The 15,239-nt window shown below is 50.1% G+C and overlaps 1 protein-coding gene across 6 annotated transcripts in view; it reads left to right on the top strand.

The window, feature by feature from the left end:
• The window catches only part of MICAL2 (microtubule associated monooxygenase, calponin and LIM domain containing 2), a 215,296-nt gene that overhangs the window by 17,491 nt on the left and 182,566 nt on the right, over window positions 1-15,239 (top strand). For 5 of the 6 annotated variants that reach the window (XM_081263018.1, XM_081263017.1, XM_081263014.1 and 2 more), the window contains one exon: window positions 7,557-7,627. The exons of the other annotated variant lie outside the window; for it this stretch is intronic. The gene's annotated coding sequence lies outside the window, so the exon portion shown is untranslated. The remainder of the gene's footprint in view (window positions 1-7,556; window positions 7,628-15,239) is intronic. 6 annotated transcript variants of the gene reach the window in all.

Raw genomic sequence — 15,239 nt, forward strand, 5'->3', positions numbered from 1 at the left:
ACCCCACCTCCTAGGATTATGGAAAATGTCTGATTATCCTAAGAGCACTGTGCCATTTGCCAAGCATGTTCATATTTGTGTTTCATTTGTCCTTCATGATCATCTCTGTGTTATTGTTATCATCCTTGCTTATCAACCCTGTAGTGAGGTCATTTACTCAAAAGACTCAGCTGGTGCAAGGTGATAAATCAGGTGCTCATCCCAGGAAGCTTTGTTCTAGAGTCTCAGAATGGCCACACCCCAAAGCCATCTCATCTTCTCCCCTTTAGTCCTTTCCCTAATGAGGGTTGGGAGGGGGCCCTGAGACTGACAGATGTCAATGCAGTTTTGCTTTCAGCCCCTCTGCCCTCCAGGCTGCTGCTTCCAGAGCAAGCACATAGTGGTGGGTTTGGGCTGAGCAGATCGTCAGAGCTGCTCAAATCATCTCCAATCCCATTTACTCTTCTCTATAGGTCTGGAGTCTGGGCTGGGACTTGGTATTCAGGCTGGATGGAGAGTGGAGACAGCATTGTAGCTTTAAGCATTTGCAGCAGTAACGAGCATATGCCCCTAAGGACCGTATAATTGGAGGCAGAGGGGGCAGGTGGGAACACACAGCTTCACCCAGGAGGAGAGTCAGGTGCTGAGACTCAGGGGATCCAGAACTACATTTAGGGAGCAGGGAATGCTGGGGGTGCTGACGCAGAGACTACTGGGGTAGAGGAGGCACTTCTTCCCTGGAAGCAAACAGGGCTCAAGGACAGCCTTTAATCCAGACTTCTGAAACTCCATGGACATATGGAAATCCTCAGGGATCTTAGGCAGAAGAATCTTTTATTTAGTTCAGTTCAACAAAAGCCTACTGAGGGAGTGTCTACACAGCCCTGCGGGGACCTGTCAGGAGGCAGTCAGGCCCTACAGCCTTGTTACTTTGCCCCTTGGCCCTCCTGGAAACGCTGGATGCCCAGGGTAGGGTGCTGTTTACATGCACGTGGTGTGGCAGCATCTTAGGTGTCTGGGACCCAGAGCAAGAGTTAGAATTTAGGACTGACAGGTCAACAGGGCCTTGCAGACCAGGACTTGGCCACTACCCCTGCTGATGGAGTTGAATTCTCAGGCTGTAGTGGGAAGAGAGATTATTGAGACTTTACATGCATATGCTTTTTAGTGTCCCAGGATTGTGTGGGACTGAAGGAGCAGGCTCAGGGGCCTCTGGGGGGCAAGTGAAAGGCTCCAAAAGAATAGCTCAGGCAGACCTTTCCTCACTCACCCTCCAACCTGGCAATTCTCACTGTTGTCCTCTGCCCGACCAAGGGGCTCATCCCTGCCCCAGCTCTGTGCTTGTCTCAGCTGCGTTTTCCCTCCCTCCTCCCCTCCTCCCCTCCTCTTCTCCTCCTCTCCCTCTCCTCCTCCTCTCCTCCTCCTCTCCCTCTCCTCCTCCTCTCCCTCTCCTCCTCCTCTCCCTCTCCTCCTCCTCTCCCTCTCCTCCTCCTCTCCCTCTCCTCCTCCTCTCATTTTCCTCCTCCTCCTCCTCCTCCTCCTCCTCCTCTTCCTCCTCCTCCTCCTCCTCCTCTTCCTCCTCTTCTTCCTCTTCCTCCTCCTCCTTCTCCGCTTGGAGCCAGCTCTACCTACTTCACAAAGGCTTCCTCAACTCTCTCTGCCAAAGCTCACTCTGCTTTCTCCATCTGCCTCCTGGGTGCAGAGCCAACAGACCCCGGTTCACATGTCCCAGCTTCCTGGGCATTCTTTCCTGCACCCTCTTTGCTTCCTACAGTGTGCTAGGCAGCAGGGTCAAGGCTGGGACATTGGAGCCCACCTGGCCCAGGTACATGTTGTAGCTCTGCTACTTTAGGAGCTGTGCAACTTTGGGCAGGTGCTTTAGTTTCCTCAGTCTGTTTCCATATCGAGGCTGTGATGTCTCCCTCACAAGGGAATTGGAAAAATTGCTTTGCACACAGTTCTAGGCTCACGGTAAATGGCTACGTATGACAGTTTTGACTGTTCTTGGATGTGTAGGATCTTATTGAATGCTCACCCTAGCTTCTAAGCAGACATCCCCCAAAGGGATGCAAATGAGCTCAGAGTGGAAGTGACTTGCCCCAGGTCTCATGATGGCAGGCGTAAAGTTCAGGTGCTGAGTCCAGGTTAGCCATCGTCCTTCTGCCTCTATGTCCTGAGTCTGTGGTCCCTGTTTCCCATGCTTTTTAGTATGCCCCATAGTCTCTGCCAGGCACAGAGCAAATGCTTATTGAATAATCTTTTCTGGATAGTTCAAGGAAAAGCAGATTGGGTGGGGGCAGGAGAGGGGACCCCATGAGCTTTCCATTCCCTTTAAGGATTCTGGCTGGTCCAGTTGCCTGTGGATCCCTGCAGTGTGCTATTCTAACCCCAGGAAGCACCACCCTGGGTGCCACCTCACACCTAGCCAGTGGGAGCCAACAGGGCCACACTCCAATGGGAAAGCCTGCCAGTTCCCTTTATTTTTTAAGTATCAGAGAATAAAGCTACCAAAAAAGAGAAAGAAAGGAAGGAAGGAAGGAAGAAAGGGAGGGAGGGAAGGAAGGAAGGGGAAACACCTGCCTATATAATCCCTGTGGCCACTACTCCCTGTAAGGAGCTGCTAGAAAGCAAAGAAAGGCTCTCAGCTGCCAGGGGGTGCTGGCTGGGGTGTGTCCTGTGGGGGTCAGCAGACAAGGCCCTCTCGAAATGCTTTCTAACAATCCCCACACCAACAGGCTCAACCCAGGCCCTGTCAAGAGCTACTCCTCTTGACATTATTGTGGTCAGGAGGATTTCTAGATCATTCTAGATCATGGCCTCCAGTTTAGTTCTCCTGCAGATGTTGGAAGCTGGCAGCGTCCCCTTTTGAGCGAGCTGAAGCCTTGTCTGGGGAGGCCTTGCTCACAGGTTGCCTGGGTTACTGGTGCAGACGGTGGTACAGGGCTGTGTGGGGCCTGGGAGAGGCTGTGTGCGCTCACCTCGTGGTTGATGCTACAGCAGGGTGGGAGGTCAGTGGGGTCGGCTTCTTAGTTTTTGCTACCAGGCCAGGATTCTATTTTTTTCTAAAACCTTTTAAAAATACATCTGAAGATGGAATTTCTTTTCCTGTCTTCTAACAAACATTAGAAGGCCTGGGTATACAGAAATAGGTTATCTGTGGCCCTGACCTAGACGGTGGCAAGGCCATGAGATAAAGCAGAGAGAACCTTGTTTAGCACAGTGTGATGTGACAAAGACTGCAGTCCTACCTGTGAGGTCAGTGTCAGAAAAACCAAACTCCCCATGGGATTCCAATGGGCACATACTGGCTAAAACTCACCAACAGATGCTTCCTCAATAATGTCACAATGGAGCTCTTTGAGATTAAACAGAATGAGGTCCAGAGGAGGAAACCTGCCCAAGGATGTTCCTGTCCAGTCTGCCCTCAGGCAGCCCCTTCCTCTGATGGGCGGTCAGGGGTGAGGGAGCAGCAGGATATCACCATCCCCTGTGGCAGCCAGAGCACAGGGATGAGTGACAGCAGAAATGACCACAAGAGGAGGAGACCCCAGGCTCTGGGGTCAAAGTGAAGCCAGTGCTTTGGGAAGAAGGGGCTTGAGGTATTAGCAGTGTGACCTTGCCAGTTAGTTCTTTCTTTCTCTCAGCCTCAATTTCTTCACCTGGGAATGGTCTGAATGATCACCCAGGTGTGTGCATTGTGCTGAGGCTGGGTGAGATCATACAAAGGCAAGAGCCTGACCCCCAGCACCTGGGACACTGAAGCCCTCCTAAGGGCAGTTGCTCTCCCTTCCCCTTCCTCCATCTCCCCCCCCCCCCCCCCCCCCCCCGGTAATCTTCCTAATCAGCTCCAGCTTTTTTCTTTTTCCTCTTCTCCTTTGCTAACATTCATGGCAAAGGAGCCCAGGTCCCCATCAGGGACCACAGGACCAGGCTGCTTCTATTTGGTTTCAGCTTGGGGTGCCTGCAGGGAGGGCAGGGTCCAGAGGCCGGCAGCAGCCCCCCCTGCTCCAGTTTGCAGCCACCTCACTGTACATGTTTGCTCGGCCCTGGCTGCCTGGGTCTCTCTGGGGGTGGACAACTGGCTTTTCCCCTTGGTGGGATCTGGTGGTGACAAAGCCGTGCTGTTGTTAGTCAGGACTCCTGGTTTCAAGGGACAGGAGCCAAGCTTAAATGAGTTTATGTAAAAGTTGGACATATTAGAAGGCTTCAGGGGAGCTCGAAGAGTCAAGAGCACACTGAAGAGTCCAGCCCCAAGAAGAGAACAGGTGATCTCAGCCTCCCCGACAGGCACCCTGCTGGGTGGTCCACAGCCATAGGCAACTCCCTGCTGACCCCACACAGCCCTCCACCTGGCTCAAGAGGACCAGGCAAACCTAGGACTCTTCAGATTGGAGCACACATACACCCTTTGTATCAGGGGCCATGCCAAGGAGGAAGGATACTCTCAGGACCTACTTTGAGTCCTGTATCCATCTTTTTTGCTGAGTGGGAGATTTGGGGGATTGTATCAATAGAAGAAAAGGAGAACAAAAATATAAACTCACTTTTATAGAGAAATTACTTTCTGCCAGCCATTATTCTAATCTCTTTACTTGCAAAACCCATTTGATCTTCATAGTTGTCCCCATTTCACACACCAGGAGACTGAGGCACAGAGAGGTGAAACAGTTTACCCAAGGTGACTTAATGAGGAGGAGGGCTGGGATTGAACCAAGGCAGAGGGCTCCAAGTGTGCTCTTTTTGTTTGTTTGTTCATTTTGTGGTACTGGAGATGGAACCCAGGGGTGCATTAGCATTGAGCTACATCCCCAGCCCTTTTAATTTTTTGAGACAGGGTCTTGTTAAGTTGTGAAGGCTGGCCTCAAACTTGTGATCCTCCTGCTTTAGCCTCTTGAGTCATTGAGATTACAGGTGTTCACTACTATGCCCAACACAGGTGTGCTCTAAACCACCCACTCTGATGTAGACAGTAAGAACCGATGTCACCCCTCAATACTTGCTGTGAACTCGAGCTGGGCTAAGTCCTTTACAGCATTATCTCATTTAATCTTTAGAATATCTCCATGAAGTAGGTACCAACATCATTTCCAGTTTTAGATAAGAACCTGAGGTTTACAGAGATTATGTGAATTGCTCAGGGCAACTTAACTGCCACCAAGCCTTTGTCCTCCATTGGGGAAGCTGCATTGTGCTGCTCTCCGTGTGTCTCTCATGAACTACACCAAATGATTCTTGAATAAGTCTTCAGTGCATCAAATCTCAGGATTAATTCATTTCTTGATTCAAAAAAGATTCATTGACCCAGGGTGTGCCAGGCCCTGCCTAAGTGCTTGGAGTGCCTCAGGGTAGCCCCTGCCTCTGTGCAGATAGGTGGGGAGAATGTCAGAGAGGAAGGATTCCCTGAGCTCCCCTCCCTTGGGATTCTCGTGTTCCTTGGGACCTTGAGGACACTTAGACTCACAGGAAGTCTTTTCAGGATCAAAACAGACCCACAAGGGACTGGAGACCTCATGCCTTTTGGCTTAGATCTGGCAGGATGGTAAGCCACGGGAGACAGGCTTTCTCCATTCTCATTGATGACGGAAGGAGGCTCTGGGTCAGGAACAAGCATGGGGTGGGCTCAAGAGAGAGTCCCAGGGCTGCTGTGGCCGGTGCTGGTGAGGACTATGGGCCATGCCTCAGTGTCCTCTTCTGGAATACTACACCACCTCCTGCCAGGGTTGCCGGGAGGATTCGCTGAGGCAGCGCAAGGTCACCGCCCAACGTAAAGCCAGCACAGGTGACTCCCCCACAGCCTTTAACCACTAGGTAGTTCTGTAGGTGTCTCTAAAAGTCAGGGTCCATGGAATGGGACAGCTGAAAGGGGTCCTTGGTGAGGAAATCACCAATTATGTCTAGCTACTCATAGATAAAGAAATAGGCCCTGGGAGGTGCCGGGTGCTGGGACTGTCTGGTTTAGTGCAGTTTCAGGGGGTGCAAAGCCTGTTGGGCTACTGGTCCATAGAGGGTGTGCGTTAGTTGGCACCTTAATGTCTGGATCAGTGTGTTCAGGCCTTTGTAGGAATCCAACCAATGGTCAGCCCTGTGACCTGGCCTGGATGTGCCCACTTCCATTCCATCAGGAAGACAACCCAACCTTAGAGAGCTTCTTGTCTCCCAACTGGCCTCAATAATATCACTGGGTACACAGGAACTCTGTCCCTGAGATCTAGGGAGCTGGAGGCCATCACTAGTTTCTTGAATTCTGTATCACGGTGTCCAGCTCTGCCACTCACAGCTCCTGGAGTCTTCCTGTGAGAAGCAGGGACAGATAAGTTAAGGCTTCCAGCCTCTCTGACTTGTGGCTTGAGACAACAGCACGGAGCCTATAGCTCATGCTGATAGAATGTGGCCAAGGCAGGCCAGCCTGTTCGTCCGCCGACACAGGCCCCGAGGGGTGTGGGCTTGGTAATGGTGATGATGGTGGGCAGGACTGTAGCTCCTGCCTGGGTGACTGCTCTGGAAGCTCACCAGGCTCACAGTAGCACTAGGCATTCACAGCCAGGACACCTCAGCTTGGGGGCAAGGACCCTGAGCCCTGTGTCAGTCAGGCCTGGGTGCAAATCCTACCATGCTGGGTGACCTTGGCAAGGACCATCACTTCTTAGGCCTCTGTTCCTTGTCTGTGAGGAGCCACTGAGATGATGCACGCTAGGCCTAGACGTGCTCAGCAAATAGTGGGTTCTGTCCCATTAAAGGTCTGGAGGTTTGGGACTCCCACATGGCTCTGTGTGTGTGTGTGTGTGTGTGTGTGTGTGTGTGAATGTGTGTAGTGGACAAGCAGCCCAGCTGCTCTCTGAGCAGAGTGTGTGTGCTTCCCCAGAGTGTGGATATTGCCCCTTTTAAAGCTCAAATTTCACATCTGTATTAGGTTTTGTTCTCTTGAGTCTTCCTCTTAGACATTAGGATTTTATTTTTTTTAATGTGAATGTAAATCATTAGAAATATTTTGTAACTCTGGGCCCCCTTTTCCAAATAGGTGTAGAGACCTTTTTTTGCAACAGTAGTAGGCGGTAACCAAGTAACGTGGGTAGCCTCTGTAAGCCAAAAGAATACAGTCATGATCAGATGGCCCACTTCTGTAGCTTCCTAGGTTTTGAGCATTTTGGACCTTTCCACTAGAGGCAATGTGACACTTTTCACATTGGTGACCTGTGATCAAGTTTTGCACCAGTTTTATTTACTTCCATTCTGCCTCAACCTTAGAAATCCTGGCACTCTCTGTTTTTATTTAAGCAGAGTCTTTGTTTAGACATAGGGTAAAGCCTTAGGGTGCACAGCCAACAGGCAGATGGTAGGACCTGCTTCGCAGTCTTTCTTCACATGCCAAACCTGGGGCACAGACAGTGGTTATCTGTCCATTTCCTCTTGCTGGCTAAAGTGTTGCTAAGAGAAAAAAAATGCACAAAATAGTAATTTATTAGGAGACTCAGCTATGGTCAGAGCCATGTGCAAACTCTTGAAGGGGAGAAGATAGGAGGCTACGATGTCAGATCATGAGGCTGACATTAATTGTTGGGTTCTTTTTTTTTTTAAAGGAACATGGCAACCTGTATGGGGCTTGCCCCCAAAGGAGAAGTCTTTAGCCCTTGTGATGCCTGAGAACCAAGTAAGTCACAGTGGGGTCTCTCTTACACATTGAGTAGCTCCTGGGGGATCTAGTTTCAGGCTTAGGGAAGTATGGAAGCTGTCAAATTCTCTTCAAGTCATGTGACCCACTGAAGAAGCAGTGGTTGGATCCCTCCTCAGTCCTTTGTCCTGGTCTAAGACTCCAGGGCTGCACAGCCTCCCCAGCTGTCAGAGGGGGCAGGCTGAGGCTGACATTCGTTCCAGGAGGTGAGAGCCCCATCTAACCGGGCAGTGTGTGGCTGGGCCTCCCGGAACCACCGCCAGCAGTGCGGCCCTTCAGACCCCAGGCCGGCTCTCTGAGGGGGCTTATCTGCCCAGGTCTGGGCAAGAGAGGCATTGGCCAGGTGGCCTCTAGGGAATGACTCTGAGCATCCTGGACCACAAGTCCACATTCACGGCATCTTTATCCACATGGGCTCCACTCTGAGAACAGACCTGTTTATAGCTTTCTGTGGCTTCTGGTGTCTGGAAGGGCCTTCCTGTTGCCCTCCCAGCTCCACGTGCTCTTCCCTCTGTGCCATACTCTGTAGTTCAGCCAGAGACGCTCTCAGAGTCACATCTGACCATCTCTCCTGTGGCCCCCTCCAGCTGGACCTCAGGCTCACTGTTGTGCCTCATTTTCTGCCTCTCCTCTCTGTCCTGGCTCCAGTCCCACCACCCTGGAATGGCTTGCCATGTCTGGGACGTGCTGTTCCTCTGAGGAGCTTCCCTCCCTCCCCAGGCCAGGTTGGCGCCTCCTCCTCAGCACTGCCATAGTCCTTTGTCCCTCAGATATACCACTGAATTAAGGTACCTTTACTTGCAGTCTTACCCACTAGCTGAAGGGGCCTCTGGGCAGGAAGCCATCCTCAACCTTCCTTTCTGAGGCAGGAGCCCCTCCCCACAGGCACAGACCCACAGCACATGGCAGGTGGTCAACAGCTATTCTGTTGACCCAAGGAGTCTGAACCCTGAATTAGGTCAGGACTTTCAGCCCATGAAGCTCTATCACAGTAACTGTCTTGACAGAGCCTTGAACCCTGGGAGAGATGGTTGCCTTAGCCTCCCTTATTTGATTGACGTGTAGGATAAGCATTGAGAGGCCTGATAACTTGCCCCAGATTGTAGGCTATTGTGGACCAGGTCTCATGTCCTCCATGTACTAAGCTAGTCTGGTTTCTATAATGCCAAACTTTATTGGAGGGGTTATTTAGAGCAAACCCCTCATTATCAAATAGGGAAACAGAGGCTTTGCCTAAACCGACTTTCTCAAGGTTGCAGAGCTATCTGGTGTCAAGTGGAGTGTCAGAATACAGGCCTGGGCTTCCAGCACCCTCCTCACTCCTCTTCTGCCTGCCACCTGTATGCAGCCATTCGAGGGCATTTCTACATGTAGGGAAAAGTGCTTAAAGAACATTCTGAGGTACCTTAATTCAGTGGAGGCGACACAGAGATGAAGACATCTGGCCCTTGCCCCAGGAGGTCCCCCCACTGTGAGCCTGGGGCAAGAGTTGTTTGGTGCAGGAGGGAGGAGGAAAGACCTGAGGGCCCAATCCAAGGCTAGGGTCCTGAGGTCAGCAGGAAGCATGTCTGTGCAGTCAGAGCTGGCTGGTGGGTGCCAAGAACCTACCTGAGGACAGGATGAAAAGGGGTTGACTGGACCCAGGGAAAGCTGCTCAGTTCTGATTCTTAGTGCCTGGGAAAGACGCAGGCAGAGAGGCCCAGATTGGCCAGTCTGCAGCAGCCTGAGAATCCCTCCCCTTCCCTGCAGAAGCAGCATGCCAGGGGCGCCCACAGAGGAGGCGATCAGTGAACAGTGAATTCCAGTGTTGTCTGAAACGTGCGTGGGGAGGACGTGTGTGCGGTTCTGGCTGGCTCTCTTCTATTGTGTGCAGATGAATTTTGGGTTGTGTTTCCGACTGACCACGTGACCAGTTGTTGTCTTTCCCCCCTTGGATCTCAACCTGGCGCATTCATTCAGTGGAGGTTTGACACAGGGCCTGGTGAGTCCTGGTGTTCACTCTAGCCCTTTTTGCAATGTCTTGGGCACACAGACTGGAGACTGGCACTGACCACTGACTCCGTCTCCGTTGGCAAGTTGAAACATACAATCTGCCCAAATGACAGAGAATGTGATGTTTGCCAAATAGGTACCTTGGCTTGTTTTCCAAAACATGACCAGATTATATACTTCTCTAGGGTAGAGAAAGTGTGTCATGTTATATCATTATTGTTTACACCTCACATTTACGCTATGCTTCACATTTTATAAAGATCATTACATCTTCATGATCAGGCAGGTGGATATACTCCCATTTTCTAGATGAGGAATTTGTCAGAGACAGGCTGGAACCCACCCAAGATAATATAGCTGTTCAAGGGCTGAGCTCAGGCCTCCTGTTGGAAAATTCCATAGTCTCTCTCCTCTACTAAACCATATGCGAGACCCTGGAGGACTGAGACATAAGAGTTGTTCACTAAGAATTTGTTGAGTGAGTGAACATTTTTTGTTGTTTGTTTTGGCCACTTAATCATAAATGAATCTTCTTTAGCAGCAAGGAGATCACTGCCCCGTGAAGTATTTGAGTTTCTCTCCATGATAAGGGACTAGTGAGCTCTGTTCTCACCCAGCCTCAACTCCTTGAACTGGGTCATGCACACTGAATAATTAATTCCTTGAGTCTTTTACTATTCCTGAGTCAGGAACTTCCTCCTCCTGATGCAGAGATGATCTGACAGACATCAGTCTTTGACCAGATCGAGCCTGACAGGCAGATGTTATTGTGTTAGTTGTCATAAACCTTCGGATGGCCTCAGATGCACCTCAGCCTAAACAGGTCGGACTTCTAGTGGGTCGTTCAATCTTTTCCTGACACCCTTCCCCCACCAACTTTCTCTAGTCTGAGGGAGGGGCGGCTGGGGGTTCTCTCACCTATTTAGAGTGCTCTAAGGATAGGGAGACCCACCTCTACCTTCTCACTGACCTCTGAACTTTCACAGACTTTGCGGCAAGGGCTCGAGAGAGAATAGAAAGACCATGTCAAGCCAGGAAGGAATGCACCAGCTGGGGAGGTGGTCAGGATAACATCTCCTGGGCCCGCTCTTTCCCTAAGTGACACGAGGGTCATGTTTCTTAGAGTCTGCAGGGCATCTTCTGACCTCATTAGACACTTAAGGTCAACTGAGTTGAGAGGAAAAAAGAGTGAACGGAGACCCAAAGATTGATGTTCTAGTGTGCACTGTTCACAGCTTAGCTGGGTGGCCGTAGGCAAGTCACAGACCTTCTGTGGCCCTCAGATCTCTTCGTAAGCAGATGAGGGAGGTCTGGGAGGCTGAGTAGCATACTAAAGGAGCCTCCTGGACTCCTCTGGTCCTTAGTGTGTGCTCTAAGTTTGTCCCTGTGATTGGCACTACCTGCTCTCAGGTTCTCTTCTTGAAGAGCTTGCTTCGGTTAGCACTGTCCCCCTGGCCTGTGAAGCTCTGCAACCATGCCCCCCCACCACGGACAGGTAACAACAGCCTATTGGTGTCCTTGACTCCCGCCAAGCAGCATGGGAACACATCTGATTGTGTAAGAGTGTTGGAGACCTAAAGAGGAGAGCTGGATTGATCTAAAAGGCAATGGGATTATGGGGTGTTGGGATACCCAAGTTCTTGGTGCCCCAAAGTTCCTAGGCTCTATTGACCAGAGGGTAGTGAATATAGTCTTAAGAATGTGGCCCCATGTGGCATGGTCAGGGGTGGCCAGAGACTCTGGAGCAATAAAGGAAGGCGCATTGGTAGAAGGCTGCTCAGTGAGAGATAGAAAGGAGAGGGGCCAGGGAAGGTGGGTCCATCACTGAGATAGACAGTTGGAGAATACTGAATCTGGAAAGAAATGATAGAGGGCCTTGTCCCGTCTTCATGTTTGTATGTTGAGCATCTGAGGTCCAGAGGAGTGATTTAAACCAACCCATAAAGCAGGCCATTTACGACTGGAGGGAGATGGAAGCCAAGTCTGATTGCCAGCATATGGCGCCTTCCCCAGGTGACACTGCCTCCTGATATCAGGTACCCTGCCTTCCACTTGTCTCTCTGACCCTGAACAGGATGGCTAAGGTGTTAGCAGGGCCCACACCTTGCTGTTTATCAGGCCCAATAAAACTTGGGTGTAGCAAGTGAGGAGTCTGTACTTTGACCTTGACAGTGTTGAGTTAGCACCATCCTGTTTTATGGTATGTGGTGGGGTAAAGATCAATTAAAGACAGGGGAAGAAGGAGGTGATGGCCCAGCATCCATAATGGGACTTCCCAGTGCCAGGCCCACGGCTTGCTCCTTGGGATGCAAAAGTGAGTAAGAACCAATCTCTTGACTCCCAGGAGTTTGTGAGGACAGGGAGACCTGGTGGCCAGACAGATATTTTCTAGCCATAACTATCTAAACATTATCATAGAGAGATACCCCTTGTACTCTGGAAACACTGAGAACAGAGCAGCACATAGGGAAGGGTGCACCTAGGAGGTCCTGCAGGACCTGGGGATTAAGGAACAGGAGATTGCCAGGCAGAGAAGGAAGCAGAAGGTTTTGCAAGAAAAACATGTGGAGGTAAGAAAGAGCCTGATTTGGCATTTGGAAGTAAGGAGGGGTTGCATGCATGTTTTCTTCTTAGCCCAGAGTACAAGGAATGGAACATTCAGTTGAGAGATCAGGAGAGGGAAGGGGAGGGGATTTGGAGCCAGACTGTCCAAGGCGTTTGCAAAACACTTGCTACTATGGGAGTTTCATTCACAGAAGCATCAGGAGAACAGCAAAGACCCTCCAAGGTGAATTCTCCAGGCTCTAAAGCGCTACCAGCTTGTATGAGACAGTTTGTGTCCATTTTCTACACTTTGTGTCACACACCAGTGAAGGTGATTCTTGGTGGGGCAAAAGGGGAGTGGGATGGGATGGGCCCTGCCAACAGTTCATATTTAAAATGTCTCAGATTCCTTTTGCCAAATAAGCTGATAGCAAACACCCTTGTGAGTTCATGTGCACACTGTCTCTCCAGGGACTGGTTTGCATTCCAGACAGGGCCACATAATAATTCTGCAGGAATCGGGGGTATGGGGTGAGAAAGCTACTTAAAAAAAAAAAAAAAAAAGAAAGAAAAGAAAAGAAAAAAAAGGACCAGTGAAAATACATAGCTGCTTTTAAGGATGATATTTACAAAGCATCCAGGAAGCGAATTGTCCTGGGCATGTTGCCCCCACTTACCTTCCTGAGATCGACCCTAGGAGGTCTGTTTTGGAAACTGAGCTTTGAGCCTGAACTGTCCTCTGTGGAGAGGAATAGACCAATAAACTCAGGAGTGATCTGCCGTCAAAGGCTTCCTGATCACGGATTAGCAGGCCACTTGGCAAGCCCACACCCCCGGGTTTTATTTTTGAGGAAAAAGAAAATCCTTTTGGGATAGTTGCTGCTTGTTTTAGTGAATGTGGTTTCCACGTACAAACCTAAATGCCAAGCAGAGAGTCTAGAACCTTTGTTCAACCACCAGTTCATAATGGAAATGGGGAGACTGTCTCTGACCACTGGGAAAATTCCCCGATTTGCAGTCCTGTCCCCTGGGGTTGCTGGATGTTGGAGCTTGGGACTAGTGAAAAGTATTCTGACCCACTCTGTGGTTAAAGCACTTGCTGGGCCCTGAGCATCTGTCTCAGCCTCTCCAGCTCATGGGGTCATGTCTTAGAGTGCTGCCCAAGAGTTGGCCTCCTAAGACCTCTACCTCTTTTGCACAGTCTGTCTTTCTCTTGACCACCAGCCTCATCAACATCACCAAGTAGGCAAATATTCCAGGATATTTGCACCCCAGTCCTGGAAGGTGAAATAAGCCTGTCAAGGCAATAATGTCCTCGGTACTCGGTTAAGTAGCAGAATGTGTTTTAGGGAGAATGGTTGCTACCTTATCTGATCGGAGAGTCTTTCTGCATTTATTTAATTGGCTTTCTCCATCTTTCGGGGAAACAGTTCCCAGGAGACTTCAGTTGCTCTGTACAGGAAGCGGGTGTCTTTGTCCCTCCCTTCTGCCCAGAACTCTGGAACACCTCCTGACAGCTGCATGTTTTCCCTGGGTAGAGAGCCCCCATTGGTCTGGAGAAATGAAGAAGGGCTTCCTCAGAGCTCCCTCTCCCTGTGGCTTTCTAGTCTCCTGAGGTTGTATCTGGGAACCGCTAAGCTATGTCAGGCACATTTCCTGGCACAGAGTCATCCAAGTCTGTAAAAGGAATGTACGAATGAATAGATAAGCAGCGAACATCTTGTCTTCCAGCAGAGGTGAAAAGGAAGTGAACGGGTCTCTGCCGAGTGGCCTGGCCTTCGTGCCAGGCAGGATCCAGCATGCACTTCAGAAAAGACCCCTTTGGCCCTGGGAGCAAAGGGAGTTGCCTGATAAAGCTGTCTCCTGGGTGGGGCTGGGGGGAAGCTGACCTTTGATCCGCATCACCTCAAGATTATGAACCTTATTTTTAGGGATTAAAACAAACAAGCATCGATAGCAACTTCAGGTTACTGGGAATGCTGGCCCGGGTGGAAGCAGGGTGGAGTCCACTCCCCTGACTACCTGTGCTTGCCCAGCCTGCCCCCACCTGACTGAAGGTCCCACTCCTGGACCCGTCTCCTGGGAACCTCTTGACATGAGTCCTTGCTTTGTCAGGCTGCGTCTCTACAACATGGGGAATCTTACATTAAACCCTAGATCCTGGCCTCCCAAGTGTGTCGACCTGTCGGTAGGTTTTAAATAGCCCATTAGTCTTTTCTGACTCAGGTAGGACTCATGTGTCCATTGAAGGTGGACACACCTGCTCATAAAGGCTGAATGCCATTTATAGGCCCTTATGTGGAGACTAGGGTGAGGGCATGGGCTGCTGCCCTGTGGGCTATGTGGACAGCCCAATAGAAGGAACAGCCAAGCACTCAACTTCTGTGGTCTCGGCATGTCTACACCAAGGCCAGCCCGCTGCTGAGCCCATGAAGGTATTATTCATATTGTCAATAACATTCATGGTGACATAGACAATGCTTATATAATTGCAGATTAGGAAATTAATCCTGAGATTAAAGGTCTTTAATTCAAATTGAAAAACTTCAAAGTGGAAGCAGTTTCCTCCCTCCTGAGATGGATTTTTTTTTTTTTATACTGGTAAACATTCTTTCACTCAATGAACATAGGTACAAATCACCTTCTGGGAGCAGGAACAGCACTGGCCCTGGGTTACAAAACTAAGAGTCAGTAAGCAACCCATCGGTAGCCAAAGAAGGATGCGGCACACAAAGCTGAATTATTTGAATCTTAAATATTGATTGGGGACCAACCAAATACCAAAAACTGAGGCAAGTATTCTGGGAATTAGAAAGGAAACTAAAGACCTGGGACTTTTCCTTAAGAAGTTTAGATATTTGTTGACCAGACAAGATTAATGCACAAAAGACATGATGGGTTCAGGGCTAAATAAAGTGCTGATGGCCCAGTTGATGCCCTTTGTGACCCTTGTATTATAACTGGTTGTCTCTCCCAACAGGTCACAGTTCTCAGTTGTTCACCTGGTACCCACAGCCTACCAGGGGAGGCTCTGTGTATAGTGCAGGTTGTCAGA

The sequence above is a fragment of the Spermophilus citellus genome, assembly GCF_964194105.1.
Source record: "Spermophilus citellus genome assembly, chromosome: 2".
In the NCBI taxonomy this organism is placed as follows: Eukaryota; Metazoa; Chordata; class Mammalia; order Rodentia; family Sciuridae; genus Spermophilus; species Spermophilus citellus.